Source organism: Dromiciops gliroides, chromosome 1, assembly GCF_019393635.1.
Source record: "Dromiciops gliroides isolate mDroGli1 chromosome 1, mDroGli1.pri, whole genome shotgun sequence".
Taxonomy (NCBI): Eukaryota; Metazoa; Chordata; class Mammalia; order Microbiotheria; family Microbiotheriidae; genus Dromiciops; species Dromiciops gliroides.
This window is the reverse complement of record NC_057861.1, coordinates 196,339,973-196,352,581: the sequence shown is the minus strand read 5'-3', so window position 1 is coordinate 196,352,581 and position 12,609 is coordinate 196,339,973.

Below are 12,609 nucleotides of genomic sequence, written 5' to 3'. Positions count from 1 at the left end.
ACGGCTTCCTGTGAACAAGGTAAACACTTGGGCTGACTCGTAGCTGACTCCCCTCCCGAGACAGCCCCACCTAGACACACTGCTCTGCTTCTCCAACCCAGAATGCTTCCTTCCCCTTGAGACTCCCCCAGCAGTCCCCCTCTCCCCCATGAAGTCTGCTACTCTGGCAACAATTCCCTCCTGCTCTGAGCAGAGCTAGTTAGAAACAAGGTGCAGGGTACCTTGTGTAAGTAAGGTGGATTTAGCACTTTCCTTTACCCAGCCCTGGGTCTCAGAAAGGAAGGCTGTAGGACTGGGCCCCCTCCTTCACTTTAGGGATGGCCTGCTTTTAAATAGATCTCTTTGGGAAGTCTTTCCTTGCGCCTTAAATATAACTTTTCATTTTCCTTCTCTTATCTGGTCCACATTGTGCAGGTACATGAGGACTCAAGTTTTCTAGTCCGTCATATTGAGAGAAGATGCTGGGTACAGCATGAGCTCTTGAATTTTAAAAGGGAAGAAAGTATCAGCTCCTTTTTGAGAGGTTAAGGCAAATATTCAACTCCTCTCTTTTTCTTTACTCTTAAACGTTCCCCTTTTCACAGGCTACTTTTCTCCCCTCCCCCAATGACTTGATAACATGCCCAAGCCTCTCCAAAAACAAAACAAAAACTTTCATGGACTCTTCTAACTCTTCTTCCCTATTTCTTACCAGACTTCTTCAAACAATAGCTTATTCCATTTGCCTTCACACCACTCCTTAGCCCTTTAAAGACTGGTATTTATCCCCACCATGTTTTGCTAACTGCCCTCTGAAAGGTCACTTTACTGCTTAATCTAAATAGTTTTTCTCAGGCCTTATCACTTTTTGACCTTTCTGTAGCATCTAACATCAGTGACCACTCATTGATCCTAAATATTCTTTCCGCCCTTGGCTTTTTCATAGTACACCCATTCCTTATTTTCCTACATTTCTTCTTGTTATTATTATATCTTCTAGGTATCCTTCAGTGACTTCTCTGCTATTTCTTGATGTCTTAAGTTCTGTCCTCTCCTTAATATTCTACATTTTCTTTTACCGCCCCGCCCCCCAACAATAACAAAATACTTCTACATTTACAGCCCTGAATTTTTCTCCTGTGCTTCAAACTAGCATTTTGGATTGCCTAATGAAAATCTTCACCTCCATATTTCAGTGTAAACTCTTTATCCAGGCAGTGTTATTGTTGTTGTCCCTCACTTTCAAAGAGGACCATGACATCAGGAGGTGATGTCCTGATTTACAGTGAATTGAATTTAAGTGAGGGAAGACTGTGCAAAGTCACTAGCCTCATGCCTCCAGAGCCATCTGGGACCAGTGGCAAGATATACATCCGGATGACTGGAGATGACCCCATATGTTTAAGGCAATTGGGGTTAAGTGACTTGCCCGGGGTCACACAGCTAGTAAGTGTCTGAGGCGACATTTTAACATGGATCCTCCCAACTTTAGGGCTAGTACTCTAGCCACTGTGCCACATAGTTGCCCCATCCAGGCAGTGAAGGTCTCCACAACCTGCATGCTACCTTTCCAGCATCATCTAATTCTACCCTCAGCCCTGTGTGCTATTCTTCAAACTGGACTATTCGCCATCCTTCATGTAAGGAAAGGTTTATTTTGCCAACCGAGGTTTCAAGTTGGTTATAATATTTTTGATATGATCCAGTGTTCTCACCCTCTACCCCCCAATATACTTTGGTTCAGTAAGGATAATTGTTACTTAGCTATTGATAGGAATATATAAGTTGTATTGGCCAATTATTTTGGCTTTCTGATTGGATTAGGTTCATGTTTAAGCTGTACAATGAATGAATGAATGAATGACCTCTGGGCGCAGCTATTCTGAGCCAGTCCAATATTCTAGCCCTGAAATTTTTCAACAGTTTGTCTAGATTTTTCTTTTATATTTTCCTATACCTTACACAATACTCTCCATTAGAGGTTTAGGAACTGCCTCACTTTTCATCTTTGTATTCCGAGGGCCAAGCACAATGCCATAGGCCATTTAAAATTTATCATACTTATTGAACCTAGAGGGGGATCATGTTCTCTAGATAAAATGCCAATTTCTAATCAGACAAAGGACTGGAGGTCTCCTGAGGGTAGGGAGTGTTCTCTCGGCCTGGAGAATAATGGAAGCCTTGAGACTATAGTTAGATAAGATAAAGTAAATTTAGCTTGTTATGTACACACACACACACACACACACACACACACACACACACACACACACACAGCTCTTGCAATGGCTACTCCATACAGTTATATTTCTTTTTTCCTATATATATGTATATGCGTGTGTGTATAAAAGAAACACTCAAAATTAGTATATTAGAGAGGAATGTGTGTGTGTGTGTGAAATTAACAATTACATTATTTTAAAGATATGCAGAAAAGGTAGCAATAATAACTCCAGGGTGTTCACAACAAGACTTCAAAGGGTGGGCAAAACAGAGAATTTGTGAGCAGTATTTTATGTGCTGAACTACTTATAGACTAAGACACATACAGATTATAAAGAGAAACTATTGACCAAGACAGGAGTTTCCTAACATGGGGATGTCCAGATTCTACTCTCATCTAATTTCCCTTTGATTCCTAGCCTGGAGGTTTCCTTTCATTTACCCAAAGCTTGTCATTGTACTTGGAATGCCCTTCTTTTTCCATTTTTACCTGGTTAGAATCCTACTCTTTCTTTAAGGGCCAGCTTAAATGCCATTTCCTTCATGAAGTTTTTCTAGTCAGAAATGATGTTTTTCCCTTTTCTTCCAATAATAACTGACATTTATCTAATGCTTTAAAGTTTGCAGTCCTTTTGCATGTACGATCTCATTTATCTTCACATGCCCTATGAGACAAGTATTATAGGTATTGTGAGAAAAAGGGTAGTTGTCTCCTCTCAATGAGGATATAGCAGTCAATCATATTCCTCCTGACCTGTTTGTAGGACAAAGGTCTCAGATCCCCTCCTCCCCCTCTGGCTAAGGAAACCATATGGTTTAAGGAGCCCAGGTCTCAATAAGGTCCACTCTGGAGTTGTGTCCATATAAGGAAGAATAAGGTCCACTCCTGAGTTATACCCATATAAGCAAGAGGGGTGGGAATACTGCATTCCAATTAGCTAGTTTTTGTGTGTAGATTGTAACCCTTGAGTAATCAGATCAATGATGAAAAAGGGGAGGATCCATTCATGTTAGGGACTAGGGTATAAAACAGGGCCTTCAAGCCCCCTTTCTTGGCACCCACTACCTGCACACTAGGGTGCCTCCTCATGAGAAGGAAATAAAAGAGCCTTTGTCACATCACTGCTGAGTTCCTGAGAATTATTGAGAAAAGGATTTTTTTTTTCTCACAGGTATTATCTGTTTTACAGATGAAGAAAAAGGCTCAAAGCACTTGCCCATGGTCATATAATTAGTGTCAGAGGCAAGATTCCAGGAACCACTGCTCCGGTAGGAACTTTATAGGAATTCAAGGAACCTGTCAAAGGTTTTCTATGTCATAAGTACCCAAGGATCCTCTCCTTCTGCCTGGTCTAGATAGTTGTCCACTATAATGACTTTTATTTATTTATTTTTTTAAATCATAAAAGTATTTTATTATTTTCTAGTTACATGTAGAGATAGTTTTCAATTTTTGTTTTTAATAAGATTTCTAGTTCCAAATTTTTCTCCCTCCCTCCCCCTCCCCAAGACAACAAGCAATCTGATATAGTTTATATATGTACAATCACATTAAACACATTTCTGCATTAGTCATTCTGTGAAAGAAGAATCAGAACAAAAGGGAAAAACCTCAAAAAAGAAAAACAAAAAAGTAGAAACAGTATGGTTCAATCAGCATCTAGATTCCACAGTTCTTTTTCCTGGGACGTGGAGAGCATTTTCCATCATGAATTCCTTGGAATTATCTTGGACCATTGTATTGTTGAGAAGAGTCAAGTCTATCACAGTTGATCAACACATGATGTTGTTGATACTATGTACAATGTCCTGCTTCTGCTCGTCTTAGCACAGTATGATGACTTAAAATAAAAGGGGGGGGGCAGCTAGGTGGCACAGTGGATAGAGCACTGGCCCTGGATTCAGGAGGACCTGAGTTCAAATCTGGCCTCAGACACTTGACATTTACTAGCTGTGTGACCCTGGGCAAGTCACTTAACCCCAATTGCTTCACCAAAAAAACAACAACAAAAAGCTAGAAGGGACCTTAGAGGCCTTGTAGACCAATCTTCTCTTTTTACAGATGAGGACATTGAGGTTGAGAAATATTAATTGATTTGCCCAAAGTGAGGTTTTCTGACTCCAAATCAGGCATGTTTTCTACCATGCTTTGAGTTTTAGCAGCTATTTACATTTTATCATGAATAATTTATCTGACCATAGACTATTAGAGCTAGAAGAGACCTTAAATTCTACATAGTCTAACTGTCTCATTTTACTGCTGAGGAAACTGGGGCACAGATAAATTATGTGACTTACCCACGGTCAAAAACTCTTTAGTGACAAAGCCAGGACTAGGATGGGGTCATCCAGTCTGTTTTCTACTGTTCAATGTTGCCTTCTTTCCTTTGAGGAAGTTTTAATAAGGTTAAGAAGCCATTAGGCCACTTACTTGGTATCTGAGCTGGTGCTGGAAGTCATCATATAAGGGAACAAGAGCACTAGAAGAGCAATACTGGAGATGCTAAACACCAAGTTCACAATTTTGTCTATAGGTTTGTCCCTATTTATTTGACTCTATCTTAACTTTATGAACTCAGTTCAGGTCAGTGTTGAGAAGGTCTGAAGAGGACAAGCAAATACAAGAAAATCAGTTCACTTGAAAACAGAACCTACATAATCCCATAATCCCTAATCTAAGTGTCCTCTACTAGTTGCAGTCATGTCTGACTCTTCGTGATTGACGATGGGGTTTTCTTGGAAAAGATACTGGAGTGCTTTGCCATTTCTTTCTCCAGCTCCTTTTACAGATGAGGAAACTGAGGCAAACAGGGTTAAGTGACTTGACCAGTGTCACAAAGCTAATAAGTGTTGGATGATAGATTTGAACTCAGGACTCTATCCACTGAGCCACCTAGCTGCCTGGAACTACTTAAGCTGGTTTAAGGTGGGTTTAAGGAACTAGCTAGAGAATACTGAAGTGGATTTCTCAGTCCTGCTTTCCCTTTTCTAGGCTCCTTCTCCAAAAAAACCCCAATCTTTTGGTTTCCCCCCTATATTCCTCCTGCTCCATTTATGTTATTGTCCGCTCACCCTGGAGCTGTCCAAATGACATTTACATGAGAATGACTCAGGCCAGTGAGGGAAGGGGGTTGGCAACATTGCCATCCTGCACTTGGCAGATTGACACTGGACAGGAGACAATGATGTAAAAACACAAAAGCAATGCATTGTCCTTCCTCTCTACACTACTTCTGCTAATTTGCCAGTGACTGTAAATAGAAATCACATGTGCCAGCAGTCATCTTCCCATGTGCCTTGCCTGCCAGTTTATAGTCATTTCCTCCTGACACTTATGAAATCATACCATTCATTCTCTTTTAAAATTGTTAGCAGATAAGTATTTTTAAAAACTACAGATATTCTGGAGTATCACAGAATTATAGAGTCATAGATTTTAGAGTTGGAAGAGACTTAGCTATATGACTAGGGGAGTCAATCCATCTGGGAATCAGTTTTCTCATCTGTAAAATTAGGGGATTGGATTCAGTGGTCTCTAAGGTCCACCTTTCAATCTATGATCCTATGGTTTTAGAGGTCATTGAGTTCAAGATCTTTATTCTGTAGATAAGGAAATTTAGGCCCATACAAGTTAAGTGACTTGTCTAAGATCTCATAGATAGTAGGTGCTCTGATTCCCATGGGTTCAGAGATCTTTCCAGGACACCATAATATATGAACAAATTAAAAATGATGTTCAAATTTGTCTATTAGAAGCCCACAGACTGAGTAAATGATTTTTTAAAAATAACATTATTCTAAGCATAGAATATTCTTGGGTGGATTTTTGGTTGGAGAAAAGACTGAGAAGTAGTGTAGTAGAGAAAGAAAAAGGTTACTAGAGCCAGCAGGCAAGTATATATTAACACAGAGACTAAGAAATAATTGACCTTTTCTTCATGCTAAATATGATTGAAACAGCTCGTTTGAGAGGATTTTTTAGGGGCAGGGCAATGAGGATTAAGTGACTTGCCCAGGGTCACACAGCTAGCAAGTGTCAAGTGTCTGAGGCCTGATTTAAATTCAGGTCCTCCTGAATCCAGGGCTGGTGCTTTATGCACTGTGCCACCTAGCTACCCCCTTAAGAGGATTTTTAATGCCAAATCAATATTGTCTAGAATTTTAAAGAAATCAATTATTTTGGTTGTTTAATCCAAAGGATCTAAGTAACAACATGAATAATTCAAATATTAGGGAAGGGGAGACTGGGGAGAATAATTTTGAAACATGTGATTCCTACCCACTACCCTTCTCCCAGCATATTTACATTTCAAATCAAGTTTTGTTTAGAATAATGTTAAATTTAGTTTTCATTTTCTGGCCAATAACTTCCTGTTGATAGTTCACAAAGTAGATAAATTACCCACAGATAATTGAGAGTTGCCTGGATTGAGCATAAGTTCTAAAGATATTTATAGCTGTGCAGATAGCTATTAAAATAAGAAGAAAAAAAATAGGAGAATCAACTCCAAGAAGGTCTAACATGAAAGGAAATAAAAGTAGCAACAACAGTAAAACTGGGACACTGACTACCAAAGGGAAGTTACACTGTTCATGCCTCAAGAACAAATAGGATTACATAATTTGTGTAAGAATGATTTTAACTGAATATGGAAAACAAAAGTGTCTTTAATTTTTTTTGCCATCAGTTTTTTAAAATGAGTTTATCCATTTAGATTTCTTCAATGTAGTCTTTTCTTATAATAAAGCATCTGTGTAAAATGAGATCAAAGAAAAGACATAAATTCTCTGGTGAAGTGCTCAAATCAGGTTTCATAAACATACATTAGCTGATCTATGGTATATAAGGAAGCAAATTACAAATATATAGTATATGTTAGTCTATGGCAACTAACCTCTTTCTCTTTTTGAAGTTTCAGTGAGATTTCCGATAAGACCAAAAATAAGAATCTGCTATTTAAATGTAGCATGGGTTATCCTATATGGCTCTCAGGGAAGCTAGACTAAATATATCTACCATCTCTTCCATCTATCCTTCTCCAAGGAAGACTTTAATTTCTTCCAGGAGAGGAAGCAGGAAGTTAGGTCCAGAAGCTGGACATTCTGCTTTCTTCAGAGAAAAGGAGTAATGGGCTAGAAATATATATATGTGTGTGTGTGTGCGTTTCCCTAAATATTATTACTTTATGGCATATAGTTTTCAGGTTCAAGCTAAACTCCTGATTACCATTTTTTTTTAATGAGGAAAGGGGGTATATCTAAGACTTAACCCCCTTCCCACCAAATACCAGTTCCACAATGAACACACCTAACAAATAGCAAAGAAACCCATTTATCCAGGTTGATAACAAGTCAGAAATCAGAAAAAGTATACCTATGAGAACATATGCCAGACAATACAGAATAATGTGTATTTCCCATTGGGAATGAGATATTTCAGCTTGACTGGGAAAGAAAGTCTCAGTTTTCACTCAAGAGGAAATTCCCCAAAGTTTCTTGTGGAGTAAACTGGGAATAAGAATGTAATCAAAGTTCTATAGGATGACTTCTTCCCTGACTCTTTCTCTCCCTTTGGTGACTTGAAAAAAGGCTGGAATGGCCCATTTTCTATCTTGAAGATGGAACTCAGAAGAATCTGAAGAAACTAAAGAGAACAGATCTCTCTTTTCTCCCACTCTCACCAACTCTACCTGACCCCTTACACAGGTCTGGGGTATTGATCTCCTCCAATAAAAAGGGAGTCCCTTAGCAATAGGCTTTGGGGCTTGGGTTACATAAACACACCATCTATTTTAGCCTCTTGGCACTAGCTTAATGATATAGCTTAATGGGGAAAAATTAGATAGATGAGATAAGAAGTGAGGAAAAAAAGAGAAGTAAATATTTTAATCATATTATAGGATAGTTACAATACTAATTTATTTTCTAAAACACTGCCTGATTTCATCATCACAAAAAACCCTCTAGAGTAGGTACTATTATTATCCCATTTTCTATATGAAGAAACTGAGACAGACAGAGATTAAGTGACTTTCCCAGGGTCACATAGCTAAGAAGTGTCTAAGGATGGATTTGAACTCAGATTTTCCTGACTCCTGGCCCATCACTTTATCCACTATAGTACCTATTTTGATTTGGAGGGAAAGAAGAGAGGAGAGAAGATATTTCTAGTTTCAGGAGCATGGTTGGTAGGGGAAGTAAGTACTCTAGCCACCTTGACAGCCTCCCTGATTTTCATTGTCATATGTTCCGCTATTCCTCAAATTTTGGGGTGATTACTGCTACAGCACCCACAGAAACATAGACATCAATCAAGTGCAGCATGCAATTTAAAAAAAAATAGATAACTTTAATTGGAGGATTTTGAGTGAATAATATGTAATACAGTAGTAATAATAAATAAATAATAACAATACAGTAAGGTATGCAACTCAGGCTATTTAAACATTAAAAACAATTATGTATGTTTATTTTAATTGGGCTTTAAGTAAATTATAAAAATTAAAGGACAGGGAATTTTGTTGTTAAGTCATTTTTCAGTCATGTTCAACTCAGTGTGACCCCATTTGGAATTTTCTTGGCAGAGATACTGGAGTACTTTGCCATCTTCTCTAAAACAACAGGAAATACATAACTATTTAATAAGTAAAACAAATAATACTATATTTTACTTCCATACTGGACCTAGTAAAGGGAATGGGCAGACAAAAAGAATAGGTGAAAAGAATAGGTAGAAGATAGAGAAGAAGCAAGAGAAAAAATGAAGAAGGAAGAAGAGACAACCAGAAGCCAGAGAGGGAAAGAAATGTTAGTATTTCATATCAGCTTAAAAGCATAATTCCTCACAACAGCCCCATTCACTTGTAAGGGTTGTTTCCTATGGACAACTCCTTTCAGCTCCCAGGGCAGCTAGGTGGTACAGAGCAATGGCCCTGAAGTTGGAAGGATCTGAGTTTGAATGTGACCTCAGACACTTACTGACTGTGTCACTGGGGCCATCTCCAGTCATCCTGATATATCTTGCCACCGGACCCAGATTGCTTTGGAGAAGAGAGACTGAGTAAGGTTGGTGACTTTGCAAAGCCATCCCTCACTTAAATCCAATTCATTGCAAGTCATAACATAACCCCAATGACATGGTTCTCTTTGAAAATGAAGAACAAACAACAACAAAAACAACAACAATTCAGGTCACAATGAAAACCAAAAATTACCCTCTTCCACCTTTGCCACAGCAGTCCAGATTCCTCCTCCCATTAGTGGTCCAAACTCCAGCCTGCTCTGTTCCTATTCCATGCACACCTACCATCCAGATGGGTCTTGTTGCCATTAGGTGGATCTCAGGCCATCAATAAACATTTATTCAAAGCACCTACTCCATCAGGTACTGTGCTAGATGCTAGAGCTAAAAAGAGGGAAAAAAAACCCCCACAAAACATAACATAACAAACCAAACCCCCTGCTCTCAAGGACCTTTTTATTGGGGGAGATAACATTTACATATAAAAGCATGCAGAAAAAATAAGGTAATTTTAGGGAGAACCTTCTTTGGGGGACCAGGAAATACAATTCATAAAATGATACTTTGAGTAAACTTTGAAGGCAACTAGGGATTCCAAGAGGCAGAGGTGATGAGGAAATTCTGCAAAGGCAGAGATGTGAGATGATGTGTAGCAAGTGAGAAACCACAAAAAAGGCTAATTTTCCTGGACCATAGAGTGTTTGAAGGGGGAGTAATGCATAATAAGTGTGAGGAAATGGGTAATGGTTTCCTCTCGATAAGGATATAATCTTCACCATTCAAATTACACTCCTATTTGAAGATAAAGGTCTCAGTCCCTCTTCCCTCCCCTCTGGCAAACAGATCACATGGTTCAAGTAGCCCTGAGCTGGTCTTAATGAAGTCCTCTTCTGGGCTGTGTTCATATAAGGGAAGATTGAAGAAATATCCTGGTGTCACCTCCCCCATTGGCTGAGAACCCAAAGAATACTTATGGAAATTAGGGTTAAGAATACTGCTCTCCGGTTAGCTAGCTTTCCCACGTAATTGTAACCCTTAAATAATCTGGCCAGTGATGAAAAAGGAGAGGGTCCATTTTGAATTAGGGACTAGGGTTGAAAAAGGGGCCTTCAAGCCCTCACACTCAGTACTTGCACTTGCTGGCTGTAGCACTTATTTGTAAATGTCTATTCTTTCAAGAATGAAAAATAAATGAGCCTTTGACACATCACTGCTAAGTTCCAGAGAATTATTGAGCAGGAGTCATTTTCCTTTCAATTAGGCTAGAACTATAGGTTGGAGCCAGGTTGTAAAGGACCTTAAATGCCAAAGAGAGGAGCTTGTTTTTGATTGTGAGAGCCCCTAGAATTTGTTGGTCAACAAATGACTTAGAATGGTGTTTCAGGAATATTATTTCCCCTTTAGTGGACAGAATTACTTTGGACTGATAGGCCTACAATTCTATCCCAAAACACATAACGTACAGTTGCTTGCCTAGCTTGCAACAACCTGGACCTCACTGACATGGTCATCCTTCTCAAACTACCTGCTCAAAATTTACTTTAGTATGTGTACATCCATCTAGATTGCTGCCTCAAAGTGAGTCTTTGAGGCAAGGACCCACCCTAATGCAAGAAAAAGGTGAGAGAAATGGTTATTTCTCTCTCGTGTTAATAATCCAGTAATATAGGGGGATCCAGGATTTTCCCCCTTCCTATTTCCTCATTCTCTACTAGGTCAAATCAGGCTCCAAAGAACAGGGCTGATGATGAGACTGGGTTTAACATTCTCCTCATCCAACCGGGGGAAGTGTTAGTTCTGATTAAAGAATAGAAATATAATCTAGGTGCATTTCAGCCCATTGTGTTCTATTCAGACTGGCTTGGGTGTGGAGTAGATCCTTTTGTATAGATTAAGACTTTTAAAATTTTTTCCACATGGGCAACCCCTTTTCACCTGAAAATTTTTTACAAGATCCTGAGTATATAGGTATATAAAATAGGTATAACTGTTTACTGTTGTCAAATCTTTTACCACCCCCACATTCAGTTTCACAACCAAATATGGGGTCTCAACCCACAGATTAAGAAGCTTTGGTCTAGATTCCCAGAGGCTGGGGGTAGTTTGGATAGAGAGAAATAAGAGCAACATAATCAAAGTCACATCCCCCAGCCCCTCATTAGAATAGGTCCACCTCTCATTATAATTATTCTTTTCACTAATTGTTAGCCAATCATAGTTGATTGCTACCTGTCAGTGGACATTTCAAATGTGAAAAGTGTTACTTCCTCAAGAGAACAACCTATGGTCCTTGTGGAAAGGCCACTGTCAAAGAGATGGTCAGGGAATAAAGCATGTCAGTAGCCTACGTTGTTCCTGGTGTTTTAAGCAAATCGCATATGGAAATGATTCATAATAATTTTTTAATAAATGTAACTTTTGCTAATTTAAATTGTTTTTATTCTTATGTATTATGGCTTGGAAGACAAATCACTAGATACAAGAATAAGAACATTTAATAAATTTCATCCATGTAGCACCTAAATTTCCCTGAGATTGTACCTTTGTTTCTACAGCTTGTGAATCACACACGCACACACATTTTCTGTTTGCCTTGTGGGGCTTCAGGAACATTGTAAGAAGAAAAAAAAACACAAGTATTTATTAAACACCTGCTATGTACTAAGCACTGGACAAGGCACTTTAGAAATATCTCATTTGATCTTCACAACAATTCTGGGAGGTTCTATTATGATTATCCCCATTTTACAGTTGAGAAAATGAGGGACTTAGAATTTAAATGACTTGCTTGAGGTCTTAGCTAGTATCTAAGGTCAGAATTGAACTTGGGTTTTCCTGACACCAGGCCCAGTCCTCTATCGACTGGACCACCTAGCTACAGAACTGCTACATCTCAAGAAAACGTCTTTCAAGTCTCACATACCCCTTATCACTCACCCCATGGTCATTAACCCCAGTAGAAGCCATTATTAAAACACCATCTTCTCCCTAGGACATCTAGGTTTAATCTTTGGTGCCGCGTGACCATGGGCCAATTTTATTTTGGGCCTTTGATTTCTTCATTGACAAAGTGAAGTGGGATCATTTACATTAAAAAAAAAAATCTTGCAGCTATAGCTCTAAGCCTCTGGGCCTAATAACATTTTGATATGAATGTTTTTTATATTTTCTATCTACTACCATATTTATGAGATAACAGCTTTGCAGTGTGAAGTCTTTGGTTGCATGCTTTCTAATAAGTACTGTAAAGAATTAATTGTTATTTGAGGTTTCTATACCTCAGCGCGCACTGGCCTGGGGCTCCACAAACTGCATGGTGCTCTACCCACCGGTTGTAGCCATTGCCATGGCGCTGGCACCTCACAACATCACCACTCGCCAACGCC